Here is a 23737-nt window from a genome sequence, read left to right as displayed (position 1 = left end):
GATTGAAGATAGTTTTAGAAGTTTCCGGAAGTAAAAATACATTCAGTACGTTAAAACTAACCTTAAGAAAATCTTGGAGGCTTCTGGCATCTAAAAATGGCTTCTAGAGGCCTCTGGCACGTTAAAACCAGCCTTCACAGGCTTAAGAAGGACTTGGAGGCTTCTGGCATTTAAAAATGGCTTCTAGAGGCCTCTGGCACGTTAAAACCACTTTTCACAAACTTAAGAAGATCTTAGAGGCTTCTGGCACGTTAAAACCAGCCTTCACAGGCTTAAGAAGGTCTTGGAGACTTCTGGCATCTAAAAATGGCTGCTAGAGGCCTCTGGCATGTTAAAACCAGCCTTCACAGGCCTAAGAAGGTCTTGGAGGCTTCTGGCATGTAAAAGTGGCTTCTGGCACATTAAAACCAACCTTAAGAAGGTCTTAGAAGCTTCTAGCATCTCAAAATGGCTGCTAGAGGCTTCTGGCACGCTAAAACCAGCCTTCACAACCTTAAGAAGGTCTTGGAGGCTTCTGGCATCTAAAAATGGCTGCTAGAGGCTTCTGGCACTAGAACTGTTCTCGAATGCTGAAAAATAACAATCATAACTGTCTTTTGAGTGGCCTAAGGACTGATTGGGTTTGGTTGATAAACCAAAACTAATTGTACAGCTTATTTTTCGTTTTCTAGTAAATAAATTAATAATAATTAAAAAGTTAGGTTGGGACATCAATGTCAAACTGTCAAATAACAAAAAGGAGTGCGTTCCGCAGTTCGGTGTGCACACAGCGGGGGGGTGTTCCGTATTGCAGTGTTGCAATGTTATGTTTTGATATTTTTTTAGTAGATTGCTGAAAAATTACAGAATTGTTTTTGGTAACGGTACCGTTTCTACCGCAATAAAGGCGACTTCTCTCAAGCGCTTTAATAGCCAGATATCTCACAGATAAGTACCATAAAATGACGTGTATTTCCGGTATAATATGGGCACGCTTAGCCCGTTTGGTTGCGTGGGTTGGCGAACAGGTCGGCACGGGCCGTTGCCGGTTCTTTTTCTTAGTTTAATCAGTTTGGAAAGTCTAACTGTGTAAACGTGTCTTAATTATTTTAATAATTTTCTATCTCTCTCTCCGTGTCTCTCTCTTTCAAGTTATGTCGCAACGGACCGAAAAATATCAATTTGAGGAGATTTTTCATTGCGACGGCACACTTTCACGTTGGCGCCAACCAGTGGCGGCACGTTGCAATTGTCTCCAGGGAAACAGTCTGTGATTGGTCAAAAAACTGCTATTTTTGACCAATCACAAGCTTTACTCACTTCTGCTGTCATTTACGCAAACGCGTGTCCACTCCAAAACATTGATCACTCAATGGCTGAACTTGTCTGTAATAGTTGACAGTGACGTTTCATCATAATCAAATTTTCGTACTTTAAACCAAGCTTAAGTCCTGACTTATCAGACTGTGACTTGTATCACTTGTATTATCACAGTCTGAACCAAACTCAGGCTTAAAGTACTACAATGCCAATATACGACCCTGCTTATTAATTGATTTAACTGGAAGTTATTTTCTGGGGTGTAAACCGGGCCTAAGTGGATTAAAAACAGAAATTTCAAGGTCAAGAATAGTAAAATCAGTTTTGAAGGTCACTTCCAAAATGGCGTCATCTCTAGAGCAAAATGGACGTCAAATTTGTGTTCCCCAGGCCGAAATTAATTTACAAGACCACTTTGTTTAGTCAAAAAACCAATATGGCCGCTGTCAGTATAGTAAGTGCTTAATTTTGGTGCATCCTTTTATAAAATTAAAAATAACTCGTTTATTTAAAACATTCTGTATATGAACACTTTATAACAAAAGAAAGCTAATACATGGGGCTATCATGTGACGTTGACAGGACGAGGATAAGTTGCACCGTTTGGCCGATAGAGGGCGCCAAATTTACGTGGTTTTTGCTAAATATCTCGAAAACGGTTCAAGTGACAAGTTTGAAATTTTTATCACGTGTGCACCTTAGTGGTACGCAACTTTTACTCTATATTCATTTTGTGCGTACAAAGTACCGTGTGACCTTGAAAAATAAAAAACTAGATTTTTGACATATTTTACAAAAGGGAGACCCCATGCATTTTTCCAAAAAAAATTCGAAAATTGACTTTTTCCGCCCTAATTAGTTAATGGTAAAAATGTAACGTTAAGCGTCATTTGTCAAAAATGTAATTTTTAGATTGCCACGCCCTGAAAACTGTCAAAAATTTAAATTTCAAGGTCAGTGTCAAAATGGCGGCAATTACAGAAAAACGGATACCGGATTCGCATTCTCCAGGTCAAATTTAGTAGAAAAAGTCACTTTGACAGGTTGAAATCCAATATGGCCGCGGTCAGTATAGTAGGCCAGGCAAAACCGTCATTTGGGCAAAATTTCGGTGCGCTTTCCCAGAAAATCCTTAATAACTCGCTTATTTGAAATATTTTGTATAAACAGGTCGGATGATCATAGATAGCTAATGAATGGGGCTATCACGTGACGTTGACAGGACCCGGCTAGGTTGTACCGTTTGGCCGCTAGAGGGCGTCAAAGTTAATTAATCATTTTCGGACATTTTATTAAATATCTCGAAAACGGTTTGAGTTAGAGGTCTGTTAATTTTTACCATGTATGTCCCTCCAAGGGGTGCCACTTTTACTAGATATGACATTTTTCCGTACAGTTCACCGTTTGACCTTGAAAAATAAAAAACTAGATTTTTGACATATTTCACCAGAAGGGGACCCCATGCGTTTTTTCGGAAAAATCTTGAAATTTGAAAATTGACTTTTTCTGCCTTAATCAGTTTACGTTAATGGTAAAAATGTGACTTGAAGTGTCATTTGTCAAAAATGTCATTTTTAAGGGTGCCACGCCCTGAAAACTGTCAAAAATTTAAATTTCAAGGTCAGTGTCAAAATGGCGGCAATTACAGCAAAACGGGTACCGGATTCGTGTTCCCCAGGTCAAATTAAGTAGAAAAAGTCACTTTGACAGGTTGAAATCCAATATGGCCGCGGTCAGTATAGTAGGCCAGGCAAAACCGTCATTTGGGCAAATTTCGGTGCACTTTCCCAGAAAATCCTTAATAACTCGCTTATTTGAAATATTTTGTATAAACAGGTCGGATGATCATAGATAGCTAATGAATGGGGCTATCACGTGACGTTGACAGGACCCGGCTAGGTTGTACCGTTCGGCCGGTAGAGGGCGTCAAAATTGCATCTCGTTTTTCGTATCCATTTTCCAATTTATCCCTATACACCCTGTACGTACAGTCAAAGACAAAAATCTGCGACGTAGATTTAGCGACGGGTGGCGAAAAAATGAAGGCCTACGCTGCTATATGCGCCAAAAAAAAACAAAACAAAAGTGTTCGGTTATCTTCAGTTCGGGTAACCAAATCCCCGATCGTTTAACGCGCTTTAAAGGTGCGATTAAATATATTTTGGAGTCGTGATCTGTTGAACGGATGCGATCTACACTCCTGGGGGAATTTACGAGATCCCCGGGAGCGAAATTGTCAACGACTGCTCACCGAAACACGCCAACGACGCAGTGCTTTTTGGCCCTACGATACGCTCAAACAAGCCAGAAATTCTCAATTTAAAAGCGAAGGGCAAAAACGTCATAACTCACATTCTAAACGTCCGATTTGTGTGATTTTTGCGTTAGCTGGTAGCTTAGACTGTACTTAATCCACAGTAAAAAGAATCAGCCTGATCAGAGTTAATACAGGGGCAGAGCAGCATAAGGAACCCGAGAAAAAAGCAAAAACGTGAAATTTAGTGTTCCCGGACGGCAAAAACGCCATAACTCACATTCTAAACGTCCGATTTGAGTGATTTTTGCGATAGCTGGTAGTTTAGACTGTAATCAATCCACAGTAAAAAAATCAACCTGATCAGAGTTAATACAGGGGCGGAGCAGCATAAGGAACTCGAGAAAAGAGCAAAAACGTGAAATTTAGTCTCCCCGGACGGCAAAAACGCCATAACTCACATTCTAAACGTCCGATTTGAGTGATTTTTGCGTTAGCTGGTAGCTTAGACTGTGCTCAATCCACAGTAAAAAAATCAACCTAATCAGAGTTAATACAGGGGCGGAGCAGTATAAGAAACCCGACAAAACTGAAAAAGGTGAAATTTATTGTCCCTGGACGGCAAAAACACCATAACTCACATTCTAAACGTCCGATTTGAGTGATTTTTGCGTCAGCTGGTTGCTTAGACTGTAATCAATCCCCAGTAAAAAGAATCAGCCTGATCAGAGTTAATACAGGGACGTAGCAGCGTAAGAAACCCGACAAAACTGAAAAAGGTGAAATTTATTGTCCCTGGACGGCAAAAACACCATAACTCACATTCTAAACGTCCGATTTGAGTGATTTTTGCGTCAGCTGGTTGCTTAGACTGTAATCAATCCCCAGTAAAAGAATCAGCCTGATCAGAGTTAATACAGGGACGTAGCAGCGTAAGAAACCCGAGAAAACTGAAAAAGGTGAAATTTATTGTCCGCGAAGGGCAAAAACGTCATAACTCACATTCTAACCGTCCGATTTGAGTGATTTTTGCGTCAGCTGGTTGCTTAGACTGTGTACAGAGTGGTCAAAATGTTCATTTCGTTACACCAATATTATGATAAAAAAAATCGACTCTGTAAGTGTCACTAAACTGTCAAAATGTAGTGGTTAGCTTAACCTCAAATAGTTTAGAAACCTTTAACTTTCAGTAGGTATTGTCCTTTCTAGTTCATTCTGTAGTCCTGATTAGGGGCTACAAAATGACGTAATATTATACAGGGTGTGCCATTTAAAATAACCTATTTTCAGGGGTTTGAATGTGACACTTCTTTGAAACGTTAAAACCAATTTTAAACTGAAATATCTCAGAAACTGTTTACATTCTGCATGGGACATTGAATGTCATATTGTAGGTTAAGTTTAGGGCTATCCAGTGACGTAATAATATACAGGGTGTCCCTATTAAAAATAACCAGTTTTTGGCGGTTGGAACGTGACACTTCTTCGAAAAGTTAAAGCCAATTTTAAACTGAAATATCTCAGAAACTGTTTACATTTTGCATGGGACATTGAATGTCATATTGTAGGTTAGGTTTAGGGCTATCCAGTGACGTAATAATATACAGGGTGTCCGTATTAAAATAACCAGTTTTTGGCGGTTGGAACGTGACACTTCTTCGAAAAGTTAAAGCCAATTTTAAACTGAAATATCTCAGAAACTGTTTACATTTTGCATGGGACATTGAATGTCATATTGTAGGTTAGGTTTAGGGCTATCCAGTGACGTAATAATATACAGGGTGTCCGTATTAAAATAACCAGTTTTTGGCGGTTTGGAAAACCCACAATTCGGGCCGGCAAATCGGTATAGTAGGCGTCCGAAACGCATCAATATGTATTCGAAGATAGGGAATCTAGTGTCGCATATTTCCTTAAACGGTCCTCAACAACACGGGGCGTAATATGGTAGCCTTCACATAATTTTCCCCGATAACGATTGGCAGGGAACAGTCGCCCAGTATATTTTACCCGAAAAACGGGCCGTAAACCGTATTTTTCCTTCACTTGGCCGTTTCAAACTATCCATTACGCACGACAGAGGACTTTATTTATAGCAGTCTGACTGGAATTACGTAAAATACAACTGTGTCCACCCTGTATATGGGTGGTTTCAATTAAACTGGCCGTTTTCGCCAATAAAAGACAATACTCAGATAGGATCAGGCTTGGAATGCCGTAGTGCCCGCATCCGCGGCCAACTGAGAAATTATTGAAATCTATCGACTAATCGACGGAATGACATTTTTCTATCGATAGTTGGCCTGCGGCCCTCGCACACTATACGATCCTTATCGATTCCAATCGGTTTTGATGCGGTATGCAAATCGATAGTCGATAACGATCGACTTGCCAATACGTTCTTGTTCCACAACCAAATTAAATTTGCGGGGAGAAATTTCAGACGTTCCCGAGATATTAAAAACTGTAGAGTCAACTTTGACGCCCTCTGGCGGCTAAACGGGGCAACTTAGCCGTGCCCCCGTTATTTTGACTACTTTAGCTTTGAAGCTTGATAACTCACTTATTTGAAAAGTTATGAATAAAACTCAAGGAAGCTAAAAGATAGTCTAGACTATGAGGTTTCGAAAAATATGATTACGTGATTCAATAGCTTTTGCCGTTTCGCAGCTAGAGGGCGTCAAAGTGAGCCCTTACAAACCAAGACAGTTATTTTAACTACTGTTACTTTGATCCTTAATAACTCGGTTATTTGACATTTTATGACTAAAAGTCTAAGAAAGTAAAAGATAGTCCAGACTTTAAGGTTTCCAAAAATATGGCTACATGATTCAGTAGCTGTACCCGTTTGGCCGCTAGGGGGCGTCAAAGTCACGCGTTACAAATTAGGGATTTTTTGAGCCTACGATACTAACCGCGGCCATATTGAACTTAACCGAGCAAAATAACGTTTTCAACTAATTCCGGCCTGGGAAACACGAATCCGAAATTTGTTTTGCTCTAAGTGGACCAATTTGGCTCGTGACCTTGAAAATAGTGCTTTTCTGTCATTTTTTGACAGTTCTCAGGGCGTGGCACCCTTAACAGATGGAATTTCGACTGATGACACCCCAAGTCAAGTTTCTGGCATCCGTCCAAAGGTATTTACGCAGTCAAAGTCAATTTTGAAAATTTACATTTTTTGGCTAAAATTGGAGGGGAAACCCTTTGAAAAATGTCAAAAATTCGTTTTTTGATTTTTCCCGGCCAAACGGTACATTTTACAAAAAAAGTGTTTATACAGTAAAAGTAGCGTCCCATTGAGCTGTATCTCTGGTAAAAATTCCAGGTCTCTAACGCGTACCGTTTACGAGATATTTACAGAAAAGTGTGAAAATTTTAAGTCAACTTTCACGCCCTCTAGCGGCCAAACGGTGCAATTTAGCCTCGCCCGCTCAACGTCACGTGATAGCCCCGTTTATTAGCTTCATTTTGCTATACGGTGGTTTTATACAGGGTGTTTCAAATAAGCGAGTTATTGATGATTTTCTGGAAAACTGCGCGGAAATTTAGTCAAAATTAGGAATTTTTTGGGCCTACTATACTAACGGCGACCATTTTGGATTTTCCTCAATCAAAGTGACTTTTTTAACTAATTTGAACCTGGGGAACACAAATCTGACGTCCATTTTGCTCTAAGTGGCACCGTTTCGGAGATGACCTTGAAATTATGTCAATTTTGACACTTTAGGGCGTGGCACCCTAGCAAAATGACATTTTGATAAATGACACTTTACGTCATTTTTGTACCATTAACCTGAAGATATTTAGGCAGTTGAGGTGAATTTTAAAAATAAAAAATTTTCTGAAAAAAATCAAAATGTATCACATGACTTGAAATTTCTTGACAATTCTAGTTTTTAATTTTTCAAGGTCAAACGGTGCCTGGTACCAAAAAAGTGTATAGAAGGTAAAATTTACATCCCATCGAGATGCGTTTGTGGTAGAAATTTCAAACCTCTAACCTGAAACGTTCCTGAGATATTGAACAAAAACTGCAAAAAACGATAGTCAACTTTGACGCCCTCTGGCGGCTAAACGGGGTAACTTAGCCGTGCCCGCTCAACGTCACGTGATAGCCTCATTCATTAGCTTTCTTTTGTTATACGGTGGTTTTATAGAGGGTGTTTCAAATAAGCGAGTTATAGATGATTTTCTGGAAAAGTGCACCAAAATTTAATCTAAATTAGGAATTTTTGGGCCTACTATACTAACGGCGACCATTTTGGATTTTCCTCAATCAAAGTGACTTTTTTAACTAATTTCAACCTGGGGAACACAAATCTGACATTTTGCTCTAACTGGCACCGTTTCGGAGATGACCTTGAAATTATGTCAATTTTGACACTTTTTAGGGCGTGGCGTCCTTGCAAAATGACATTTTGACAAATGACACTTTACGTCAGTTTTGTACTGTTAATTTGAAGGTATTTAGGCAGTTGAGGTTAATTTTAAAAATAAAAAATTTTCTGAAAAAAATCAGAATGTATCTGACTTGAAATTTCTTGACAATTCTAGTTTTTAATTTTTCAAGGTCAAACGGTGCATGGTACCAAAAAAGTGTATAGAAGGTAAAAGTTGCACCCCATCGAGGTGCATTTGTGGTAAAAATTTCAAACCTCTAACCTGAAACGTTCCTGAGATATTGAACAAAAACTACAAAAAACGAGAGTCAACTTTGACGCCCTCTGGTGGCTAAAAGGGGCAACTTAGCCGTGCCTACTCAACGTCACGTGATAGCCTCATTCATTAGCTTTCTTTTGTTATACGGTGGTTTTATACAGGGTGTTTCAAATAAGCGAGTTATGGACGATTTTCTAGAAAAGTGCACCAAAATCTCGCTCAAATTGGAAATTTCGGTTTTCGAGAAGTCAGGCTGCTAGAGCAAAAACAACTGAATATCGACACAAACATTTTACATCCAGTAGGCCTAGAATATGATGTAGATTCTAAAAATTTAATAAAAAATCGGTCATCCCATTTGAAAAATGATAAGTTGGGTTTGTTGCTCAAATTTGGGACACCCTGTATACTAATGGATTATCTAGGAATAAAGTAGACGGAAATATCTACAAGATTCAGTAGTTTTTTGATAAAATGAAAATTAAACAAGTTACAAGGATGTTAAAAGGGTGGTTCAATATACCAATTTGTAGCCCTTGAAATTCTCTTTTAACCACCCTGTATAGTGTTTTTTTCCTAAAATGTCGATTAACTGAGTTATTTACTCTAAAAACTGAGTTGTTTGCTGTAAAGTTTGAATTTGGCAGCTTTCACTTTGACAGCCCATAACTCTGTCATTTTGACAGTTACAGGGTGGTTCAATATACCAATTTGTAGCCCTTGAAATTCTCTTTACATCCCTGTGGAGGTATAAATGATATAACGAATAGAACGGTGCAAAAAAAACAAATTAGATTTCAAGTTCGAATTACATGTCCTATAATCGATTCACAGTAGTGGGCAAATACGTCACAAAAAACACTCTATAGCAAATATTGTGATCGGCACGTCATTCGATTTGAAAGAGCGGGCGTGCGTGTGTCGATAATCTGTCCTAATATTTATGGTCGCGGTGGACCTGTTTAAGGGCCCCCGGGGCGTATTCCTAGGCCTACATTCCATCGACCCTCGGCGTTAATCAATTAAATCGCTGACACCGAGAGTTCTTTCACCTCTTTAGGGTCGACACATTTAACGTGCGGTACGTTTACACTGTTAACCTAAAAGTTTCCGAGTAAACCGAGTCAATTGGGACCGTTCCCGAGATATTGAGCAGCGAGAACCCGGAGAAATGCTGAGGGGACTTTGGCGTCCTCTGCCGGCCAAACCTTGCAACTTTTGACAGTCCAGTCGCCGTCACGTGATAGCCCCATTTATTAGCTCTCTTTTGTTATTGTGTACCAATTGAAAATTTAAATTTTCACGATCACGTGACGTGCTTTTACAATTTCAGCGCCTTCTTGACGGTTTAAATGTAATTTGTAGATTTTTCCAGGTGAAAGATGACATTTTCTAGGTCACGTGGTTGACAGGTGTCAATTTAACTTTGCAGTGTTGCCAGCTGCAAAACGAAATTTTGTACATTGTAGTCAAATAATGCACTTTTTTTAGAGTAGCCTACATAGTGACCAGCAGTCAGTTGACATTTGAACACCCTGTAACTCGGTTATTTTTGGGAAGTTCAGAGTGGTTGAACCACTCAAATTAACCGTCTTGAGCTCCTCTTTCCAGTGGTGTAAAGCAAAAAATTCTATCTTAAAAATTGCGTACACGGTGACCAAAAACATACAATTACCATACTTTTCTCGCACACCCTGTATACTGGAAGCGAAAACGGTCCTGCAAACTTACCGGGTTGGGTTAAGGAGTTGATTAGGAACATTTTTGGTCTCTTGCAATTTTTTGGTAACTTTCACTGTTTTCGAGTTATTTAAAAAAAAATTGGTTTGGTGCAACAAATATTTAAATCAGTTGAAATTGTGGTCTGACACTTGAACACGGTTTAAGGGACAGTTAGGGACAAAATCGCTGATAAAACCCACTTGGAGTGAGAAAATGACTGTTTTAAGCACATTTTTGGATTCCTCACTAAATTTCCTATCCAATAACCTAAAAAAACAGTACAAAATTTGGTACAGTCAGGCAGAAAAGTGGTTTCAAAGTATGAACTGCCAAAAACACAATTTAAAGACAGTCAGGGACAAAATCGCTGGTAAAACCCACTTGGAGTAAGAAAATGGCTGTTTTAACCACATTTTTGGATTCCTCATTCAATTTCCTATCCAATAACCTAAAAAAACAGTACAAAACTTGATACAGTCAGGGAGAAAAGTGGTTTCAAAGTTTGAACTGCCAGAAACACAATTTGAAAGGACAGTCAGGGACAAAATTGCTTGTAAAACCCACTTGGAGTCAGAAAATGGCTGTTTTAAGCACATTTTTGGAATCCTCATTAAATTTCCTATCCAATAACTTAAAAAACAGTACAAAATTTGGTACAGTCAGGGAGAACAGTGGTTTCAAAGTTTGAACTACGAAAAACACAATTTAAAAAGACAGTCAGGGACAAAATTGCTGCTAAAACCCACTTGGAGTGAGAAAATTACAATTTTAAGCACATTTTTGGAATCTTCATTAAATTTCCTATCCAATAACCTAAAAAATACTAAAAAATCAGGTACAGTCAGAGAGAAAAGTGGTTTCAAAGTTTGAACTGCCAAAAATACGATTTAAAAAGACAGTCAGGGACAAAATTGCTTGTAAAACCCACTTGGAGTCAGAAAATGACAGTTTTAAGCACATTTTTGGAATCCTCATTAAATTTCCTATCCAATAACTTAAAAAACAGTACAAAATTTGGTACAGTCAGGGAGAACAGTGGTTTCAAAGTTTGAACTACGAAAAACACAATTTAAAAAGACAGTCAGGGACAAAATTGCTGCTAAAACCCACTTGGAGTGAGAAAATGACAATTTTAAGCACATTTTTGGAATCTTCATTAAATTTCCTATCCAATAACCTAAAAAAACATTACAAAATTGGGTACAGTCAGGGAGAAAAGTGGTTTCAAAGTTTGAACTGCCAAAAACACAATTTGAAAAGACAGTCAGGGACAAAATCACCTGTAAAATCTACTTGGAGGGGGAAAATGACAGTTTTAAGTACATTTTTGGAATCCTCATTAAATTTCCTATCCAATAACCTAAAAAAACATTACAAAATTGGGTACAGTCAGGGAGAAAAACGGCGTCAAAGTTTGAACTGCCAGAAACACAATTTAAACGACAGTCAGGGACAAAATGGCCTGTAAAACCCACTTGGAGTCAGAAAATAACAGTTTTGAGTACATTTTTGGAATCCTCATTAAATTTCCTATCCAATAACCTAAAAAAACATTACAAAATTGAGTACAGTCAGGGAGAAAAGTGGTTTCAAAGATTGAACTACCAAAAACACAATTTGAAAAGACAGTCAGAGACAAAATCACCTGTAAAATCTACTTGGAGGGGGAAAATGACAGTTTAAAGCACATTTTTGGAATCCTCATTAAATTTCCTATCCAATAACCTAAAAAAACATTACAAAATTGGGTACAGTCAGGGAGAAAAGTGGTTTCAAAGTTTGAACTACCAAAAACACAATTTGAAAAGACAGTCAGGGACAAAATCACCTGTAAAATCTACTTGGAAGGGGAAAATGACAGTTTTAAGTACATTTTTGGAATCCTCATTAAATTTCCTATCCAATAACCTAAAAAAACATTACAAAATTGGGTACAGTCAGGGAGAAAAGTGGTTTCAAAGTTTGAACTGCCAAAAACACAATTTGAAAAGACAGTCAGGGACAAAATCACCTGTAAAATCCACTTGGAGGGGGAAAATGACAGTTTTAAGCACATTTTTGGAATCCTCATTAAATTTCCTATCCAATAACCTAAAAAATACTACAAAATCAAGTACAGTCAGGGAGAAAAGTGGTTTCAAAGTTTGAACTGCCAAAAATACGATTTAAAAAGACAGTCAGGGACAAAATCGCCTGTAAAACCCACTTGGAGTGAGAAAATGACAGTTTTAAGCACATTTTTGGATTCCTCATCCAATTTCCTATCCAATAACCTAAAAAACAGTACAAAATTTGGTACAGTCAGGGAGAACAGTGGTTTCAAAGTTTGAACTACGAAAAACACAATTTAAAAAGACAGTCAGGGACAAAATTGCTGCTAAAACCCACTTGGAGTGAGAAAATGACAATTTTAAGCACATTTTTGGAATCCTCATTAAATTTCCTATCCAATAACCTAAAAAATACTACAAAATCAGGTACAGTCAGAGAGAAAAGTGGTTTCAAAGTTTGAACTGCCAAAAATACGATTTAAAAAGACAGTCAGGGACAAAATTGCCTGTAAAACCCACTTGGAGTCAGAAAATGACAGTTTTAAGCACATTTTCGGAATCCTCATTAAATTTCCTATCCAATAACCTAAAAAAACATTACAAAATCAGGTACAGTCGGGGAGAAAAGCGGTGTCAAAATTTAAACTGTCAGAAACACAGTTTGAAAAGACAGTCAGGGATAAAATTGCTTGTAAAACCCACTTGACAGCTTTAACCACATTTTTGGATTCCTCATTCAATTTCTTATCCAACAACCTAAAAAAACAGTACAAAATTTGGTACAGTCAGGGAGAAAAGTGGTTTCAAAGTTTGAACTGCCAAAAACACAATTTTAAAAGACAATCAGGGACAAAATCGCTGGTACAACCCACTTGGAGTAAGAAAATGACTGTTTTAACCACATTTTTGGATTCCTCACTAAATTTCCTATCCAATAACCTAAAAAAACAGTACAAAATTTGGTACAGTCAGGGAGAAAAGCGGTGTCAAAATTTAAACTGTCAGAAACACAGTATTTGTAATTTCCTGGTCAAATTTGTCTGGTAAAGTAAAATATTTACTATACAATCTTTCATTCAAAGTATAGAGTTTTATATGTCGATGGATGGGCAATAAAATGGGCTTTTCAAAGATATGACAACATTGGCAGATTGGTTAAACAGTTTGCCCGCTAGGGGGCCGTCAAAGTTGAGCAACATTTTCTGGTCAAACGAATTTAAACATGAATCACCCTGTATAACAAAAAAAAACCGTTTGATTGATGGAGTGCTACTGTGCCATAAGGTGGCCAAGATGAAGACATTCGAATCGAATTACGGGCACGAAAACGACATTTAAACGCACAAAACCAACGATTATGGCGCGTAAAAAGCTTTTATTTTCGATTAGGAACGGACAAAACGCGCGAAAGGGAACAAATCGACCTGTCTTTTCACTTTTCCGTGCAATTATTACACGCCAGCGGCCACAAAAAGGCCACAGAAACGAAGAATGGCTCGCCCAAGCGAATAGACGGTGGCACATTCTGATGTATTTGCGTTGCGGCACGAAATTAATCGACTCGTCAGTTTAGACTGTGTGGTCTCGGAAACAGTTGAGGAGGCACCGGATCCCGTCAACCAGCGGTTTTCAAAATTTCGCCCGGTAGTTGACATTATATGATGTTTATCGTCCCGTTAAACACGCATGTTATCCTTGTCGTGATCTTAGTAAATCAATTACATAGAGCAGCATGGGTCCGGATTATACAGAGTGTAACTCAGATCATCTACATATAGAAATTAAAGTCCATATTGGTTAAACTGGGTACATATACATATAAAGGGGAGGCCCAAATTTATTGTCGTTTGTGCTTAGCAGGCAACAATGGTATAATAGCGACTCACCAGGTAACCCATTCCTTAATGGGCACCACACCGCATTGTAGTTGCTGGTGTGACTGCACAATGTCCCGACGTATTTTAACCTGCGCCTGGTTAGTTAACCGAAAAAATTACGAATTTATCGCTTAAAAGTCAGTCTCACTTTGGACATCCTGTAATTTTCTTCCCTTTGGTAGGTGCCACGTTTCGGTGGGACACCCTGTATGTTATTACGTCACTAGATAGTTCTAACCCTAACCTGCAATTTGACGTTCTACCAAAATCTGTACAGTTTCTGAAATATTTACACCAAAGTGTTCAGTGGCAGAAAAGTTCCTTTTTTTAAACGGGACACCCTGTACATTATTGTACCAGTCAAGCCCATTTCATTGGCTATCCATCGACATATAAAAGTTATTTCAAAGTGTTGTAAATTACTGAGTTATTCAGGATTAAACAAAAAATTGCACTAAAAATGTTCAACTTTACTTAACTCAACTTTGACGCCCTCTGGCGCCTAAACAGTTCAACTTATCAAGCAATGTTGCCATATCTTTGGAAAGCCCATTTCATTGGCTATCCATCGACGTATAAAAGTTATTTCAAAGTGTTGAAAATTGTCGAGTTATTCAGGATTAAACGCAAGATTGCACTAAAAATGTTCAAATTCACTTAACCCAACTTTGACGCCCTCTAGCGCTTAGACAGTGCAGCCTATCAAGCAATGTTGCCATATCTTTGAAAAGCCCATTTTATTAGCTATTCATCGACATATAAAAGTTGTTTCAAAGTGTCAAGAATTGACGGGTTATTCAGGATTGAACGAAAGAATGCACTAAAAAAGTTCAAGTTTACTTAACTCAACTTTGACGCCCTCTGGCGCCTAAACAGTTCAACCTATCAAGCAATGTTGCCAGATTTTTGGAAAGCCCATTTCATTAGCTATCCATCGACATCTAAAAGTTGTTTCAAAGTATTAAAAATTGTCGAGTTATTCAGGATTAAACAAAAGATTGCACTAAAAATATTCAAATTTACTTAACCCAACTTTGACGCCCTCTAGCGCTTAGAAAGTGCAGCCTATCAAGCAATGTTGCCATATCTTTGGAAAGCCCATTTAATTAGCTATCCATCGACATCTAAAAGTTGTTTCAAAGTGTTGTAAATAACTGAGTTATTCAGGATTGAACAAAAAATTGCACTAAAAATTTGCAAATTCACTTAACCCAACTTTGACGTCCTCTGGCGCCTAAACAGTTCAACTTATCAAGCAATGTTGCCATATCTTTGGAAAGCCCATTTCATTAGCTATTCATCGACATATAAATGTTGTTTCAAAGTGTTGTGAATAACTGAGTTATTCAGGATTGAACAAAAGATTGCACTAAAAATTTGCAAATTCACTTAACCCAACTTTGACGCCCTCTGGCGCCCAAACAGTTCAACCTATCAAGCAATGTTGTCATATCTTTGGAAAGCCCATTTCATTAGCTATCCATCGACATATAAAAGTTATTTCAAAGTGTCGTAAATAAACGAGTTATTCAGGATTAAGCTAAAGATTGCACTAAAAATGTTCAAATTCACTTAACCCAACTTTGACGCCCTCTAGCGCTTAAACAGTTCAACCTATCAAGCAATGTTGCCATATCTTTGAAAAGCCCATTTCATTAGCTATCCAACGACGTAAAAAAATCTTAAAATACCAGTCAAATAAAGCAATTATTAAGGTTCAAACGAAACAGTGCATTAAAACTAACACTGATCAACTTTAGCTTCTTAGCGAATCAATCCATGTTGCCACATCTTTTTAATTAAAAAAGTGATTTTTAACTGATACTACGCCACTGTTTCACTTTTGTGCTTAAACTTCAGAGGCGTACCGGAAAAAAATTATTATTAATATTAACGTTGTCTCAAGTTAAAGAAAAACATTTTGGGAACCACACACGATTAGGCATAAAACAGTTTGAGTCAGACATTTTGAGAATTGTTAAAAATATTATAAATACAGGGTGTACTATTTAGAGAAAAAGTGTGAGTTTGTGAGATAATCCCACTTCAATTTTTTTTGCTTTTTTAAATGGGACACCCTGTATATGAAGGTTGCACGATTTGATGATTTCTTTAGTGTAATTGACCTTAATGATGATCGAAAATTGACAGGTATTTCGAAACAAAAGATTGATAGCACCCGGTAGAATCGTGACTCGGAAGCTGGCGGCGTTTCTTTTTTTCCTGAGCCATCATCAATCTTTCTCGAAAATTTTGGTAGTTCCCAATCGTCCCCTCCCCTGTTCCCCTACGTTCCCCTCTTGAAAAAAGGTGAACTGTTTGTTTGTTATCGAAAATTCTCGTGATACAGGGCGAGCTAATCAAAACCGGACAAAACACGGCGTTATCGTCGAATGGATGTGACATTTCCGGGATGTCACAGCGAGATTAAATAGAAAATAATCCAGTGGCAATAATTCGCGTAATCTCCCTAAAGATACGGATGTCCTCTTCATATACAGAGTGAAAGAAAAAAAAAAAAAAAGAACCACTTTTAATTATTTGGGACACCCCCCCCTGTAATAACACAGGTGATTCTAAACATTATATTAGACGGTGACTGTTTTTGAACATTTTGCTTTACACACCCTGTATGTTTTGCAAATTTGGATTTATCGTGGGACACCCTGTATGTGTAGTGTAAAAATTACTTATGGTCGAAATTCGCTTAACACCCACCACTCTCTTAATGGAGTTTCCCGTAACAACGAATAGCGATTGTAAGCGAAAATAGACCTTGTGAACCAAAAATTAAAAAAACCTTAAAAACGCCCTTATTTATGTATAAAAATGCACCACTTGGCAACTTTGCTTTCTAAAAATTTGATTAACGAGTGTAACGTCTTAAAAAAATCCTTGAAAGCCTCAAAATTATTGGATTTGAACGAAATTTCAGCGCACTCTTGTATTAAACCGTCAATAACTCGCTTATTTGAAACATTCTGTATATAAACATTCTATAACAAAATAAAGCTAATGAATGGGGCTATCACGTGATGTTGAGCTGACATGGCTAACTTGCACCGTTTTGCCGCTAGAGGCCACCAAAGTTAAATGTCGTTTTTTGTGGTTTTTGTTAAATATCTCGGGAACGGTTTGAGTAAGAAATTTGACATTTTTACCACGTATGCACCTCGATGGTGCGCAACTTTTACTATATATGCACATTGTCCGTATCATCTATCGTTTGACCTTGAAAAATTAAAAACCGTTTTTTTGAAAAATTTTCTAGGGGGTTGCCCTCAAGTTTTTTCAAAAATTTGTGAATTTTTTAAAATTGTCTTTAATTACCCAATTACCTTTAAATTAATGACGTAAACGTGGTGTAGAGTATAATCTGTCAAAATTCCAGTTTCGAAGGGTGTCACCTGTCAAAAATGCACTATCAAGGTCACTTCCAAAATGGCGTCGCTTAGAGCAAAACGGACACCGGATTCGTATTCCCCAGGCCGGAATTAGTTAAAAACATCACTTTGTTTGGGTGAAAATCATATATGGCCGCTGTCGGTATAGTAGGCCAATAAAAGTCTCAATTTTAACAAAATTTCAGCGCACTCTTGCATTAAACCGTCAATAACTCGCTTATTTGAAACATTCTGTATATAAACATTCTATAACAAAATAAAGCTAATGAATGGGGCTATCACGTGACGTTGAGCTGACACGGCTAACTTGCACCGTTTCGCCGCTAGAGGCCACCAAAGTTAAGTGTTGTTTTTTGTGGTTTTTGTTAAATATCTCGGGAACGGTTTGAGTAAGAAATTTGACATTTTTACCACGTGTGCACCTCGATGGTGCGCAACTTTTACTATATATGCACATTGTCCGTATCGTCTATCGTTTGACCTTGAAAAATTAAAAACCGTTTTTTTGAAAAATTTTCTAGGGGGTTGCCCTCAAGTTTTTTTCAAAAATTTGTGAATTTTTAAAATTGTCTTTTATTACCCAATTACCTTTAAATTAATGACGTAAAGGTGGTCTAGAGTAAAATCTGTCAAAATTCCAGTTTCGAAGGGTGTCACCTGTCAAAAATGCACTATCAAGGTCACTTCCAAAATGGCGTCGCTTTGAGCAAAACTGACACCGGATTCGTATTCCCCAGGCCGGAATTAGTTAAAAACGTCACTTTGTTTGGGTGAAAATTCAATATGGCCGCTGTCAGTATAGTAGGCTAATGAAAATCTCAATTTTAACAAAATTTCAGCGCACTCTTGCATTAAACCGTCAATAACTCGCTTATTTGAAACATTCTGTATATAAACATTCTATAACAAAATAAAGCTAATGAATGGGGCTATCACGTGATGTTGAGCTGACACGGCTAACTTGCACCGTTTCGCCGCTAGAGGCCACCAAAGTTAAGTGTCGTTTTTTGTGGTTTTTGTTAAATATCTCGGGAACGGTTCTGGTGAGAAACTTGAAATTTTTACCACACGTGCACCTAGATGGTACGCAACTTTTACCTTTTATACACTTTTTTGCTACCATGGTCCGTTTGACCTTGAAAAATTAAAAACCGTTTTTCTGAAAAATTTTCTAGGGGGTTGCCCTCAAGTTTTTTCAAAAATTTGTGAATTTTTTAAAATTGTCTTTAATTACCCAATTACCTTTAAATTAATGACGTAAACGTGGTGTAGAGTATAATCTGTCAAAATTCCAGTTTGGAAGGGTGTCACCTGTCAAAAATGCACTATCAAGGTCACTTCCAAAATGGCGTCGCTTTGAGCAAAACGGACACCGGATTCGTATTCCCCAGGCCGGAATTAGTTAAAAACATCACTTTGTTTGGGTGAAAATCCTATATGGCCGCTGTCGGTATAGTAGGCCAATGAAAATCTCAATTTTAACAAAATTTCAGCGCACTCTTGCATTAAACCGTCAATAACTCGCTTATTTGAAACATTCTGTATATAAACATTCTATAACAAAATAAAGCTAATGAATAGGGCTATCACGTGACGTTGAGCTGACACGGCTAACTTGCACCGTTTTGCCGCTAGAGGCCACCAAAGTTAAGTGTCGTTTTTACTAAATATCTCGGGAACGGTTCGAGTGAGAAATTTGAAATTTTTACCACACGTGCACCTGAAAGGTACGCAACTTTTCCGATAAACGCACTTGTTCGGTTTGACCGTAAAAAATTAAAAAACCAACAAAATTCAATTTTTTTGGGACACCCCGCATAAAAAAGGCCGGTAATAACGCTAATGAAATTTGTTCGTGTTTCTTCTAATTGGATTATTCACTTTAAGGAATTGAAGATTCCGAGTCCGTAACGGGTTCGAGGTCGGTCACGGGATCAATTGGTACCATTTAAGTACTCCAAGTAAAACGTTTAATTGACATTGAGGCTATAGTAGTTTCGTTGTGGCTTTCAGTGGCTAAAAAGTCAGTTTTTTTAATAGGGACACCCTGTATATTATTACGTCACTGGACAGCCCTAACTTTAACCTACAATTTGACATTTCACGTTCCACACCAAATTCCAAACAGTTTCTGAGATATTCACTGTCAAACTTTTGTTTGAATTATTAATGTTTAACACAGACAATAATCTTGAAAATGCTTTTTTTTTGGACACCCTGTATATACCAGTCTACCATCTAGTTGGCAAAGGAAAAGCTGGTCCAGAGAAAAATCCATAAATTGACAGGAAACTGGTTGTAAATCGGTTTTCCACCGCTAGAGGGCGCTAGTGACGACCGAATTTCCTCCTAAACACTATACTAGCATCACCAGCTATTTTCAGCTGTAACAAATGACCTACAGTCATAGTTTTTTGGGTAAATAAACAGAAAATTGGTATTTTTAGACTGATTAAACCATCTGGGATTTTTTTGTGGGCTGGGGGGGGGGAAGGGGAGGGGAACGAGGTGAACAACTGGACACTCTCGATAATAAACACGTTTAATTCTGGCCATGTCGACACTTTATATAGCTTCAGGCTACGTCATTCCACTAAAAAAACTGGTATTTTTAGGTTTGTTTAACCGAAAACGTCATCAGTTCCAACGATTTGGAATAGTTTCCAGAAAAAAGTGCCTCGATACGTTACTCATCGTTTGTTATGTGTTACATTTTCTACTAGACTGTCTGGCCGCCATTTTGTTTATTGACAGATGACACTTTGTTGACAGACTGCATCTTAACAACTGGTCGCAACTGTCAAAATTTCACCCATTAACCTGTAAATGCATTCCGGCCAGAATTTTTTCTTTATAGGACATATTTTGACAGAAAATGCAAAATAGCCTGTCAAACGTCAACAACTGTCACAAATCCTGCTCGTAGTCGTGTTAGTTTTCAACGGTTTTATAGCCCGGATGAGTTGGATTTAAGTTTAGAACGTCACAACTGTCAAAATCCCACCCAAAATGCAACTCATTTAATTAATTGTCTTTTCCAACTTACAAGAGGGTTTTCTATAGTTTGACAGCTCGATGGACTGGGGTTTGACAGTGTTGCCATCTCCAAAACAGTGGGAACTAAGTTTGAAATGTCACAATTGTCAAAATGCTCTCATGAAGCTATAAAATGCAATTGATTTCTTTTCATACTTTTTTTCCAGTTTTCTAGTGGGTTTTCCATAGTTTGATAGCTCGATGGAGAGAATTTTGACAGTGTTGCCACATTTGCAACAGGCGAAAGTAAGTTTAGAGCCTGAATTGCAGGACCGTACTAGATATTTTCTAAAAAAATCCCTATTTTAAATAATTTAAAAATGTTTACTAAAGTCAAGAATAACTTGACATGAAACTCAGTTTAGGTGATAATTTTCAAATTTAGGCAGTTTCGGCCCTGAAATTTCCAGTGTAGGCTTACAATTAAACACGACATTCCAGGCCCGTAAATTTTGAAAAAAAAAATAAAAATATTTTTTTATTAATTTTTTTATTTTTATTTTTTTTTTATTATTTATTATTTTATTTTATTTTTTTTTTATTGTTTTTTTGCATATTTTCTACAAAAAAATCCAAGAACTGGCTTTGTGGTAAGTGACAGGAAAGTGTGTTTTGTAATTTTTCATTTTTTTTATACACATAATTTTTTATTAATTTTTTTTTATTATTTATTATTTATTATTTCATTTTTTATTTTTTATTTTTTTTTTTTTTATTATTTATTATTTTATTTTATTTTTTTTATTATTTTTTTTTTTGCAAATTCTCTACAAAAAATCTTAAACACAAATAACAGGCAAACGAGTGGAAGAACTGGCTTGACATTAGTGACAGTTGTCACGTGACTTTAGAACACTATTCAGCTAGACAGTCACGTGACAATTGCCAAAATAACTGTCATAAATCTCAGAAATACGTTTTATATCAAATACTGCAAGACAATTTGTCTAAACCCACATTTTTGCCACTTTCGAGTACATTTTGACAGTTTTGACATTAGTGACAGTTGTCACGTGATTTTAGAACACTATTTAACTAGACAGTCACGTGACAATTGCCAAAATAACTGTCATAAATCTCAAAAGTACGTTTTATATCAAATACTGCAAGAAAACTTGTCTAAACTTTGATTTTTGCCAGTTTCGAGTACAGTTTGACAGTTTTGACGTTAATGACAGTTGCCTCGTGATCTTAAAACACTATTTAACTAGACACTCACGTGACAATTGCCAAAATAACTGTCATAAATCTCAAAAGTACGTTTTGTATCAAATACTGCAAGACAATTTGTCTAAACCCACATTTTTGCTACTTTCGAGTACAGTTTGACGGTTTTGATAATTTTGACATTAGTGACAGTTGTCACGTGACTTTAGAACACTATTCAGCTAGATAGTCACGTGACAATTGCCAAAATAACTGTCATAAATCTCAAAAGTACGTTTTATATCAAATACTGTAAGACAATTTGTCTAAACCCACATTTTTGCCACTTTCGAGTACATTTTGACAGTTTTGACATTAGTGACAGTTGTCACGTGATCTTAGAACACTATTTAACTAGACAGTCACGTGACAACTGCCAAAATAACTGTCACAAATCTCAGAAATACGTTTTCTATCAAATACTGCAAGACAATTTGTCTAAACTCACATTTTTGCAGCTTTTGAGCACAGCTTGACAGTTTTGACAATAGTGACAGTTATCACGTGATTTTAGAACACTATTCAGCTAGATCCAGTGTAGGCTTACAATTAAACATGACATTCCAGAACCGTAAATTTTGAAAATAATAATAATTATTCTTTTTATTATTTTTATTTTTTTTTGCAAATTTTCTACAAAAAATCCTAAACACAGATAACAGGTAAACGAATGGAAGAACTGGCTTTGTGGTAAGTGACAGGAAAGTGTGTTTTGTATTTTTTAAATTTTTTTTTTCTTATTTATTATTTTATTTTATTTTATTTTTTTTTGTAATTTTTTTTAAATTTTTTATAATTTTTTTTTTTTTTGCAAATTTTCTACAAAAAATCCTAAACACAAATAACAGGCAAATGAGTGCAAGAACTGGCTTTCCTGTAAGTGACAGGAAAGTGTTTTGTATTTTTTTAAATTTTTTTTTATTATTTATTATTTTATTTTATTTTTTTATTTTTTTGTTATTTTTTTTTTAATTTTTTATAATTTTTTTTTATTTTTTTTGCAAATTTTCTACAAAAAATCCTAAACACAGATAACAGGTAAACGAATGGAAGAACTGGCTTTGTGGTAAGTGACAGGAAAGTGTGTTTTGTATTTTTTAATTTTTTTTTCTTATTTATTATTTTATTTTATTTTTTTTAAATTTTTTATAATTTTTTTTTTTTTTTTGCAAATTTTCTACAAAAAATCCTAAACACAAATAACAGGCAAATGAGTGCAAGAACTGGCTTTCCTGTAAGTGACAGGAAAGTGTTTTGTATTTTTTTAAATTTTTTTTATTATTTATTATTTTATTTTATTTTTTTATTTTTTTGTTATTTTTTTTTTTTAATTTTTTATAATTTTTTTTTATTTTTTTTGCAAATTTTCTACAAAAAATCCTAACCACAGATAACAGGCAAACGAGTGGAAGAACTGGCTTTGTGGTAAGTGACAGGAAAGTGTGTTTTAGGGAAACTGAACTGGACAGACAATCCAGGGCCGTACTAAAAATATTTTCCAAAAAAAAATTCTGTTGTAGCGTAGTGAGAATTAAAATGACATTACAGGACAGTAATGCAAATTTTTTAGAAAAAATCCTAAACAAAGATACGACAGTAACAACATACAGGAAACCGTGTTCAGTAACTTTCTTCAGAAGTGACTGTACACTTGACAACACTGGCCCGGTTAGGTTAGGTCAGCTGTCAACTGTCAACCAATTACGGTGCTACAACAAAGTAGGCGAAAAAATGGCAAATCTCGATATACAGTGCGTTGTTATTCAACCGCGCCGTCTCTAAAACTAATTGACTTATCTTAGAATGTCACTTTGGAATACGGTAGACGACAATTAAGTGAATACAACTCGTTGCCATTCTCCCGTGTACCTTAAAAGGCTCACGTTTACTTCGCTCTCTGTCGCACTTAATTCGAAGGTCGTGAGTGCGAGAGAGATGGCTAACAAAGGTGCGAAATTAACTACAGATTGAAGGTATGCGATAAGTCGACAGGAGGTATGCCGGTTAGCTTGCTGTAAGTTATATTTAATTAGTAAGTGATCTGTAAATGGTATGGTCGAGTCGTGCCGAATATATCACTCACACGGTATATAGTGGTAGCATTAGTTGTGACGTCACGGCAATTTAGTTTGACTTTGACTGTAGCAGAACACTAAAGTGTTTACACACTTTCGCTGACGATCTTAACCCAGTAATGCACACTGTTGCGTAAGCGGTTGCTTACGC

General features: G+C 36.7%; 1 protein-coding gene and 1 long non-coding RNA gene across 8 annotated transcripts in view; one reads left to right on the top strand and one right to left on the bottom strand.

Annotated features, from left to right (window-relative positions):
- The window catches only part of sr (zinc finger domain-containing protein striped), a 68364-nt gene that overhangs the window by 14194 nt on the left and 30433 nt on the right, over window positions 1-23737 (top strand). The gene's annotated exons all lie outside the window — the stretch shown is intronic.
- LOC145736181 (uncharacterized) overlaps window positions 1-23737 on the bottom strand; it is a 61629-nt gene that overhangs the window by 18846 nt on the left and 19046 nt on the right. For 5 of the 7 annotated variants that reach the window (XR_014179844.1, XR_014179843.1, XR_014179847.1 and 2 more), the window contains one exon: window positions 62-569. The exons of 1 other annotated variant lie outside the window; for it this stretch is intronic. This is a non-coding gene — a long non-coding RNA (uncharacterized LOC145736181). The remainder of the gene's footprint in view (window positions 1-61; window positions 570-23737) is intronic. One more of the 7 variants, XR_014179845.1, reaches the window with a different exon arrangement.

The sequence above is a fragment of the Ips typographus genome, linkage group LG12 (assembly GCF_016097725.1).
Source record: "Ips typographus isolate SLU linkage group LG12, UJ_Ityp_2.0, whole genome shotgun sequence".
Taxonomy (NCBI): domain Eukaryota; kingdom Metazoa; phylum Arthropoda; class Insecta; order Coleoptera; family Curculionidae; genus Ips; species Ips typographus.
This window is presented reverse-complemented; position numbering and strand designations above follow the sequence as displayed.